Consider the following 11,302-nt stretch of genomic DNA (forward strand, 5'->3'; position numbering starts at 1 on the left):
CGCTCAGGGTGTGAACGGTGTTCTGTGGGGACGGTCACCGCAGTGTGAGCATTTGTGAGTGCGTTGGGACTGTGGCATTCAGAGCGTTTGCCTCCAGGTGGTGGCAGGAGGGTGCTCACGGGGGGAGTGCTCAGGAAGTACAAGAGGGACGCGGAGTGTGCCCTGATGGGAATGGCGGTGGGGACACCTGCGAAAGTGGATCCAGAAGAAACTGGAAGTTCCATGTGCCTAGAAAACAGGATGGATACAGAGGAAACTGAAAAATGTAGGTTAGTATTGAACCTAATTGAAATGTGTGTGCCCTCCCAGGGGTCACACTTCATCAGCGATACCTTTGGGGGTTTACTTCTTTTAAACAGGGAGGTGATTTAAGATGTGTCAAGCCACCTGGTGAGAGAGTACCAGAGGAGATCAATCAGTTCTCTAGGTGAGGAGCTAGGGCCTGCCCTGGGCTGTCACCCTGGGGTTGGCAGTGGTGGGCCAGGATACGTATGAGAAACAAAGCGGAAGTAAACTGGTCAGAAGGTGACTTAGAGAGGAAGACGTGTGTATTCCTTTGTGTGTGTGTGTGGCCTGAAAACATGGGTTGATCCCATTAAAGGAGGACAGGAGAGGAAATGGGGTGGTAGGAGCAAAGAGGGATGATTTCAGTTTTGAGTGCATTGAACATGAAATGTCTGAGGGACTTCTGATTGGACACTTATTAGATAGAACTATAACCCAGGAGAAGGGTCTGGAGTGAAAGTAAAACACAGACCCGTGCGTTATATATTTATATGATGTTTAAAGATTGGACAATGGACAAGGAAGAAAGTTATTCAAATAACGGGAAAGCCCAACATTTGAAGGCTGAGCAGAAGGGAAGTTCGAAGTGAATGATATTGTTGGTATCACAGAACCCCCAAAGTAGGAGGTGACCATGTTTCGTGGTGAAGTAAGATGAATCGAGAAGCTTTGGAATATGGCAGTTGGATCTGTGCTGATCTTTGCAAGAGCATTTTCTGTAGGAGTGAAAGAGGGATCCTGGATAAGATTGTGTCGGGTCAGTGAATGAATAGCAAGAAGTGTTGGCTTTTCTGAATAAACTTCATGATTAAGAAAGCAAGGGGGGAGTTTCTGAGGAGGAGACAGAATTGTAGGATTGTTGGCTTAGGCTGGGAACAGAGACGGGTCAATGTGTAGGCTAAGGAGAGAGAACAGAGGGAAATATTAGAGTTGCGGAGGGAGCAGATCGATAATGGAATAGTGGGACCTACTCCCTCCCAGAGTGAGAGGAAGGAAATGTAATTAAGCACTCAGTGGGGAGTGAGCCATTGATGACAGGAAATGAAGATGTGAGAAGGGGTGAGGAGAGATCAGTTAGAAATGGAAAGTGAGGAAACCCACATCTGGTGGCTGCAGTTTCTCCATGTTTGACGAGAAGGCAGAGGTCGATGATGAAGGAAGACAGAGTTGTTTCCCATCAGTATCTCCTTCTCTGGAAGGAGACGGGAACTAATGCTGAAATCCTCAAAGCCTTACAATGGCTCCTGCCTTCATTCCCCAATGCAGCCAGAAGCACCAGGCAGGTGGACTGGGATCCGCTGCTTCACAGCCTGGGCAACATGATGTTTTGAGCTTCAGCTGTCATCATGAGTCAAGCCAACGGGCTGCCCAAGGTGCTCTCTGTGGACCTTTTAATGCTACAGTTGCTGTTAGTAAATTGTGGTTCAGGGTAAAAAGCAGGATTAGGAATGGGTGAATGATCACTTGAGCCCAGGAATTTGAGACCAACCTGGGCAATATAGCAAGACCCCATCTCTACTAAAAATTAAAAATATTAACCAGGCATGGTAGCACACGCCTGTAGTTCCAGCTATTCGGAAACTGATGGAGGGAGGATTGCTTGAGCCCAGGAGGTCAAGTCTGCAGTGAGCTAGGATTGCACCACTGCATTCCAGCCTGGGTGACAGAGCGACACCGTGTCTAAAAAAAAAAAAAAGGCAGGAGCCAGGTGCAGTGGCTCATGCTTGTAATCCCAGCACTTTGGGAGGCCAAGGTGGGAGGATTGCTTGAGCTCAGGAGTTCAAGACCAGCCTGGGCAACATGGCAAAATCCCATCTTTACAAAAAAATACAAAAAATTGGTTGGGCATGGTGGCACACAACTGTGGTCCTAGCTACTCAGGAGGCTGAGGTGGGATGATTGCTTGAACCCAGGAGGTTGAGGCTGCGATGAGCTGTGATTGTGCCATTGCACTCCAACCTGGGCAACAGCGAAATCCTGTCTCAAAAAAAAAAAGAATGGGTGAATGAGGAATAGACACTATGGACATTTTATAAATATTACTTTGGTAGTGGATCAAAAATGTAAATGGACCAAGATAATGGAACAGAATGCAGAGAAAAAAATGTAAATTCTGGGCTTAGGTGAGCTGAGATTCCACATCATGAAAGCTTGATCTTCAGGAAGCCAGTGGGCCCCATTATTGATGTTTTTGCTTTTACATATTTTAGCCCTTCAATTATTTCTTTTACTACTGCTTCATGAGAGGTGTGAAGTTCATAGTATTACCACATTTATAGGCCGGGCGCGGTGGCTCAAGCCTGTGTAATCCCAGCACTTTGGGAGGCCAAGACGGGTGGATCACGAGGTCAGGAGATCAAGACCATCCTGGCTAACACGGTGAAACCCCGTCTCTACTAAAAAATACAAGAAACTAGCCGGGCGAGGTGGCGGGCGCCTGTAGTCCCAGCTACTCGGGAGGCTGAGGCAGGAGAATGGCGTGAACCTGGGAGGCGGAGCTTGCAGTGAGCTGAGATCCGGCCACTGCACTCCAGCCCGGGCAACAGAGCGAGCCTCCGTCTCAAAAAAAAAAAAAAAAAAAAAAAAGATTACCACGTCCTTTACTTCATCTGTTACTATTTCTGACCTAGTGGTAAAAATACAAACTTTATGGTCATGAAATTAGCCAATTTATAAATTCAAATCAAGAGAAAATCAGTCTTGCCAAAGAGCTCATTTCTTCAGTTGGGACAACAGAGTCATCAGAAGTGAATGGACTATAGCAAGTCCTATAAATAACTGAAATAACAGTCAAAGGGTTTTGAATAAGCAGTAATTGATTGTTAAGCCGCTGGTCAGTTCTTAGACTTTGAAATGCCAGTTTGAAGTTTGTCCTAACAAAATGGGCTTGGAAACTTGGTGAGAGAAGAGGGGCTACAAATCCTACCAGAAATTATTTGGTTGCCACTCAGGAAAAGATACACCTCCTCTGGGGCTTACGTCATTCTTCAAAATGCGCTGCAAAAACAAAAGCTCAATCTCAGTGAATTTGACCTCTACCCCACTTACACAATGTCCTGTCCGCTACTCCCACTCCTAGTAGAAGTAAGGAAAAATCATGGACATACTTGGTAAGGAAAGAAACACAGTTTTAAATAAAAGCTCCAAAAGTGATTGATGCACAGCCAAGATGCAGTTCAGTGGTCCTCAGGTGTGGGAGAAATGATGCCCATGACTGTAGTCAACTCTGATCTCTCCTGAACTGCAGACCCATGTGTCCAGCTCCGTGTTAGACATGGCCATTCAAACGTCCATGGGCATTTCAAACTCTGTGCATCCAGAACTCCCTACCTCTTGCTTCCTCTTTTCTTCCAGGTGCCCATCTTTTTATGGTGTCTGTGAATGGCGCAAGGGTGCCTTCCATTGCTCAAACCAGAAACTTGCCAATTACTCTTTTCCTTTCCTTCTACATCAGGCCAGTCACCATGACCTGTTAATTCCACCTTCAAAACACCACTGAGTGTCACCGACCTTTCCTACCTTGTACTACCTAATCCAGGCCCCAGAGCCCTTGATTGCCTCCTTCCCAGGGCTTCCTAGCTGAGTTCTGTGGCTCTGTACTTTTCTCTCAGCAGCCACAGTCATTGTACTAAATTACAAATCTGATCATGATCCTTAAATGGTTCCCCATTGTCTTGGGGACCAAGTTCAAGTTTCCATAGTGGCTGCCAGACCTGCTGATCTCCAGCTTCATTGGATCGTGGCTGACCTCGACTCCCACCCCACTGAAGTCAGCCTAACTTCATGCTCCTGTAGCCCTGTTTCCCCCAAGTGCTGTTTTCCTTGCCAGGGATAGCCCTCCCCCCACCCCGCTTCATTATTCAGGGCTCAGCTTGGCAGTCACTTCCTCTGAGAAAACTTCCTTGACATCTGCCACATGTCCCTCCCCTACCTGGGCTAGGTGCCTGTCCTCTGATCTCCCGGAACACCCAGCACTTCCCCCATTGCGGCATCAGTCACCCTGAATGAGAATTGTCTTTGTCTGGCTCTTTTATAGTTCCTCTAGGTAAGTGCTGTGTCTTGCCCACTGTACCCCAGAATTGGCCCCAGACTTGTGACATAATGCATGCTAAAAATACATATTGAAAATTAATGGCTGCCCACAGTGGCTCACGACCGTAATCCCAGCACTTTGGGAGGCCGAGGTGGGAGGATTGCTTGAGGCCAGGAGTTTGAGACCAGCCTGGGCAACAAGGTGAGACCCCATCTCTACAAAAGGTAAAAAAGCTAGTCTCAGTGGCGCATGCCTGTAGTCCCAGGTACAGGAGGCTGAGGCAGGAGGATCACAGCCTGCCTGGGAAGTCAAAGGTGCAGTGAGCTAGGGCTTTCAGAGCATTTTGGATTTCAGATTTTCAGATTTGGGATGCTCAAATGGTAAGTATAATGCAAATATTAAAAAATTCAAAAAAAATTTGAAATCCAAAGCACTTCGGGTCCCAAGGGATATACCCAGCCTGTACTACAGGGCTGGCTGGCATGACATCAAACATGGAATGGTGATTACTTCTAGCCATATAGCATTGTCTACAGGCTGGGATTGCCTTCAATGACCTGAAATGAGATGGCTGGACATCGGAGGGGTTAGACTAAAATTCAGCCTTCAGAGAAAGATGTGGAGAGCCTGAGGCTTTTTATCAGTGTTCCTGAGAAGTTACCTCCACTGCCTGTTGAGAAAAACTGCATCTGTTGAAAACTTTGTGCTGAGCATCAAAAGTGGCTATTAGTTACTAGCAGTCCTAAGGGATAGTTCCTGATGAAGGAACCTGGGCTCAGTGATGTTAAACAATTCACCCCTATCATAGCATTAATAAATTCAAGTCAGGATGCCAATTCAAAGCAAAAGCACTTTTCAGGAACCAGCGTTTCTTTTTAAATCAAGCATTTCTTTTTAAATCTGAGGTTTCTTAGTATTTCCAAAAGAGTACCTTAGAATCAGTTTATTTCATGAAAATCACAGCTTCTAACCAAATCATTAACTACTGCAATAATTAGTAGTCTTAAAAATGCTGGGCCAGGTGCAATGGCTCACGCCTGTAATCCCAGCACTTTGGGAGACCGAGGTGGGTGGATCACTTGAGGTCAAGAGTTCAAAACCAGCCTGGCCAACATTGCAAAACCCCTTATCTACTAAAAATACAAAAATTAGCCGGGTGTGGTGGTGGCACGCACCTGTAATCCCAGCTACTTGGGAATCTGAGGTAGGAGAATTGCTCGAACCCGGGAGGCAGACATTGCAGTGAGCTGAGATCACGCACTAGACTCCAGCCTGGGCAACAGAGTAAGACTCCATCTCAAAAAAAAAAAAAAAGCAGTTCTAATGGCAGATTTGAGAAATGAAAGAACTGAATCAAACACTAGACAGTGTTGTCAGTGTGGCCTATTTTGTTTTACGTGTATTTGGCAATTCTAATAATCCTTGTGTGAAGATAGATTTTGAGCTTTAAAGTATCCATTTGGGCATCCCTAGGTTCAGCATTATGAATAAATCTGTAAAAGAAAAATCCATATGCATTTCAACCATTTCCAAAAGTTAATTTTCATATCATCTGTGCTTTTTTATAAGTGCTATAAATGTTCCTGCCAAAGAATCCATATTTTGGGGGCTGTAAGCCAGGGTGAGAATATATTGCGTGGAAAAAACTGTCAGTATCACTGGTTTCTTAAACATTGCTGTGTTCGACATGTGAGTTAATAAACAAATCACTGTTTCGAGTGAGAAGGAGAAGAGGGAGGAAGGAAATATGGAAATGTTCAGGGAGCCCTTACCATGAGGCAGACCTTGAATTTTGAGGTCTTACACTCTTTAATCTCACCACGCCCATTTGCAGTAGGAGCTGTTTCCGTTTTATAGATGAGAAAATTAGTGTTCAGTAAAGGAACCAGGTCTCTGTTCTGCATTCTTACAGGGCAGGTTTTGTTTTGTTTTTGTTTTGAGACAGAGTCTTGCTCTGTGGCCCAGGCTGGAGTGCAGTGGCACGGTCTCGGCTCACCACCAGCTCTACCTCCTGGGTTCACGCCATTCTCCTGCCTCAGCCTCCCGAGTAGCTGGGATTACAGGCGCCCGCCACCACGCCCAGCTAATTTTTTGTGTTTTTAGTAGAGATGGGGTTTCACCATGTTAGCCAAGATGGTCTCGATCTCCTGACTTTGTGATCCACCCACCTTGGCCTCCCAAAGTGCTGGGATTACAGGCATGAGCCACCACGCCTGGCCAGAGCAACTTTTGAATTCCTTTGGGTTGGTGTCTGTAGCGAGGTAGCCCTCCCCTCCAAGTGAACCAGCCTTCACATGACACACTGTCCCTGGTTGCCAGGCCACCTTTTTGTTCTTTGGTGGGTGTGGTTTTCTTTTTTATTAGGAAAACAAATCATATATTAATGCAGTGAACACAATCTTAAAGGCATTTCCAACATCAACTAATAGTGTTTTCTTTGGTTTCACATTTGTGATTTTTGTCGTTTAAATGGAAGATGGGTGTGAGTTCCAAAAATTCGTGTAAGAATAATGGATCTTCTTCAGTCCACAAAAGCACCTAAGACCCCGTTGTTCAGTGCATTCTTTTAATCAGCAGATATCCATTGTGTACCTACCACATGCCAGGACTCCACTGTGGTTTATAGCCTGCTATTCTGTTACAGCGTGACCCTGATGCACATAAAGGTCTATTAAAAACTGTAGTACAAGCCGATGGAATCATCGAGGGCTGGAGAGCCACTCTACTGAAGGATACAGACCCGCAGACACCAGGCGCTACATTTTCCACTTTCTACTCCCAGGACCTCACCGTGCAGCCACTGCTGCTGCCAGCACCAAAGCGCTTCTCCCCAGGAGCTCACCCTTGAAGCACCCCCCTCCTCCTTCCACCCGAAGGAAGGGAGTTTCCCAACCCTTTCCTCCTGTGTCACTGGTTCTTGAGCCCACATCTCTCTGGATGTGCCTGATTGGGGGCTTGCTGGTGTCCTGCTTGCAAGAGAGGCTGAAAAGTGAGTGGAGCTGGGGGTGCTCCTTTGCCCTCCTGCCCTCCACCCCCACCAGGACTCATAAAGTGGCCAATTCTTCCAGCCTAGAAAGAAGTTCATATGCTTGGTTGCCAAAAGGAAAGATAAATGTCATCTGTGACTGAACCAAACATGGACATGGAACTTTCTGTCTAGCAGGGAAAGTAAACAGATAAATAATTGCATACATTATTAGGGTTAGTGTTAAGGAGACACAGAATTATGAGAACCTATGAAATGGGGACTTAGCTGAAGTAGCCTTTAAACCAAGCCCTGAAAACTGAGAAGCTGTGAGCTGCCAGGAGAAAGGGTGGAGAAGAACTTCCCGAGAATAGGGAACAGCAAATGCTCTGAAAGTCAAAAAGAACAGGAGCATCGCTGAAAGACAGTCGGTGATGACACGGAGAGCTGGGAGAACTTGGAGAGACAACATATGGATTAGGAAGGGCCTTGGAAGCCACACTGACAATTACAGACTCTATTCGAAGGGTTTTGGGAAGTCGTTAGTGAGTTTTAAATAGGGGAACAACAGGCTTAGGTTTTTAGGTTTGCATTATTAAAAGACCACTCTTTCTTTCTTTCTTTTTCTTTGAGATATGGTCTTCCTCTGTCACCCAGGCTGGAGTACAGTGGCGTGATCTCGGCTCACTGCAACCTCCGCCTCTGGGGTTCAAGCGATTCTCCTGCCTCAGCCTCCTGAGTAGCTGGGATTACAGGCACCTGCCACCACGTGCGCTAATTTTTGGTAGAGACGGGGTTTCGCCATGTTGCCAGGCTGATCTCAAACTCCTGACCTCAGGTGATCTGCCTGCCTCGCTTGGCCTCCGAATGTGCTGGGATTACAGGCGTGAGCCACCGCACCTGGCCACTCTTTTAAACTTAGAGAATGAACTTGAGAGAGACAAGCATAGGTATGAGATGGCAAGTTAGGAGGAAGAAATTACAGTGGCTTAAAACTAAATTTGTGGTGGAGATGGGGGAAAAAAATGGATTTGAGAAATATCCAAGTACAATCAGTAAGATGGGATGAATGACGGGATATGTCACCCCAAAGTGTCAAAGGACACACCTAGCTTGCTTTGGAATTACAGTTGCATTTCTTTTTTTTTTTTTTTTTTTTCTCTAGTCGGAGTCTGGCTCTGTGGCTCAGGCTGGAGTGCAGTGGCCGGATCTCAGCTCACTGCAAGCTCCGCCTCCCGGGTTTACGCCCTTCTCCTGCCTTAGCCTCCCGAATAGCTGGGACTACAGGCGCCCGCCACCTCGCCCGGCTAGTTTTTTGTATTTTTTAGTAAAGACGGGGTTTCACCGTGTTAGGCAGGATGGTCTCGATCTCCTGACCTAGTGATCCGCCCGTCTCGGCCTCCCAAAGTGCTGGGATTACAGGCTTGAGCCACCGCGCCCGGCCAACTACAGTTGCATTTCTTAAGGGACAGCATCTGGTGGTCCAGAAGGAGTGTGGGAGTGGAGTGTCAGGCAGTCATGCAGAAGCATTGACTGCGCCCTTGGATACAAGAGTCGGGAACTCAGAAGAGAGACCTGGCTAAGACAGAGACTTTGGACTTAATCAGCAACCAGTGGTAGGTGAAGCCACAGAATGGATAACGTGACCTGGGGCTGGCGGAGGGGGTGGAGAGAAAAAGGAAGGTCTAGGAAGAGCCCAGAGAACTCCAACATTGAAAGATTTGCAGAGGAGAAGCTAAAAGGAGGTTGAAAAGGCCAGATAGCAAGAGGAAAACGAGGCCCTGAGAACTCAGAGCGTATTTCAAGAGCCGTGAAGCCACGTGTTTCAAGATCAGTGGAAAGGAGGGACTGTCTGGCATTTATTGGTTTCATCAACATGGAAGTCATTCATTTTAACAGCCACCCTTTTGGAAGCTTGCTGGAGATGGGAGTTAGACTAGGGTGCTCTGAGAGTGTGAAGAGGTAGAACAATAGGGAAACAGCAGCCATTTCTGCAAAATGTGGCCCTGAAGGGGAAGGAAGAGAGATGATGTTAAGCAGAGGGAATAGGGGCTTGAGGAAGGATTTTTTTAAGGGGGACAGATTTGAGCATATTTAAATACTAGAGGGAAGGCTCTGTATTGGGGTTCTCAAGAAACAGAGCCAATAGGATGTGTGTAAATAGAGAAATTTATTGCAAAGGCTTGGGTCACTGGTTATGGAGGCCGGAGACCCAGGGAAGACTCGACCATGCAGTTCCAACCCGAAGGGCAACTGCTGCACATTCGTCTTGCTCCAGGGATCTTGGGCTTTTATTCCAGTGAGGCCTTCAACAAAATGGATGAGGCCCACTCCACCCATACTATGGAGGGCAAGGGGCTTTACCCAAATTCCGCCAATTTAAATGTTAATCACAATTGCATCCAAAAACACCCTCGCGGAAGTGACCCAATATTGCCACCACGGCCTAGCGAAGTTGACCCCTAAATTCATCATCACCGAGAGATGTGGAGGATACAGAAGAGGGAGAGAGGGGGCAGGGTTTTGTTTTGTTTTTGACACAGAGAAGCACCAGTCCTCCAGAAGCTCTCTCCGTACCCAGATGGCTCCATAAGGAACAACGAACGTGTCCTATTTCAATGCCATTCAGACCAACAAAGATGGCTTGTAACATGATTTTTAAAGCCATATTCGTGACCACATTTAACACTTGCAATTACGACCAGGCCTGGTGTGTGAGTTTGAGAACACATCGCCAAGGGGACTAAACTGTTCTTTATAGTCAAGGGAGAGGAATTTGAGGTTGAGTGTCAGATCAGGTTCCTGGGGAACTAGGAAGGAGAGGGAGAGGAAGGAGGCAGCAGACACTCTCTTTCTGAAAAGGCTCTGGAATGTAAATCTCTCCTCTTTCTTCCAAACAAAAAATCCTGTCGCAGAGACAGGGTGGATTATTTGGGGGGGCCCTCAAAGAAACTTGAATTTCACAACCGGGTCAGAATTGTAACTTGGAGATAGCACATGGGAAAACTATTATTTTTCTCCACTTTTTATTTGTTTATTGTGTGTGTAGAGGGGGGTGGGGGGTAGAGACAGGGTCTTGCCATGTTTGCCAGGCTGATCTCAAACTTCTGAGCACAGGCAATCCTCCTGCCTTGGCATCCCAAAGTGCCAGGATTACAGGTGTGAGCCACAGTGCCAGGCCCTCATTTTTTAAAATTTAATTTACATAAGGAAAAACATACTGTTTTTAGTGGACCGTTCTGCAGATTTTGACAGGTAGGTACAATTGCATAATCCCTACCACAATCAAGATACAGAACAGTTCCATGCCCCGAAAATTCTCACATCTTCATTTTATTTTTATTTCTTAATTGACAAATAATAATGATACATATTCATGGGGTACATGGTGATATTTTGAAACATTTAATGTATGGTGATCCTATCAGGGTAATTAGCATATCCACCATCTCAAACATCTGTCATTTCTTTGTGTTGGGAGCATTTGATATCCTCCTTCTAGCTACTTGAAACTACATATTATTGTTAAATATAGTCATCCACAGTGCTATATAGAATAGAACTTATTCTTTCATCTAGCTGTAATTCTGCATCCTATCTCCCCTTCTTCTACCCTTCCCATCCTCTAGTTATCCTCTGTTCTACTTTCCTCACATCCTCATTTTAAAAAAACAAAATACTGATTGGAGAACTGAAAACAACCTCGACGGTTGTTTTGGATACTCACAGCAGTCATCTGACAAACTTGTTTAAAAAGGGGGTGGGGCAGACAAAGAAACTTAACATATATTTACTAATTATACCTGCAGTGTCACATCATAATTGCACATATTGCATAAATGCTGGATGTATGCAGTTGTAAATATGCCTTCAAAATTCATTTTACTGGCTGGGCATGGTGACTCATGTCTGTAATCCCAACACTTTAGGAGGCCAAGGCAGGAGGACTGCTTAAGGCCAGGAGTTAAAGACCAGCCTGAACAACATAGAAAGACTCTATCTCTACAAGAAAAAAAAAA

The sequence above is a fragment of the Piliocolobus tephrosceles genome, chromosome 7, assembly GCF_002776525.5.
Source record: "Piliocolobus tephrosceles isolate RC106 chromosome 7, ASM277652v3, whole genome shotgun sequence".
Lineage (NCBI taxonomy): Eukaryota > Metazoa > Chordata > Mammalia > Primates > Cercopithecidae > Piliocolobus > Piliocolobus tephrosceles.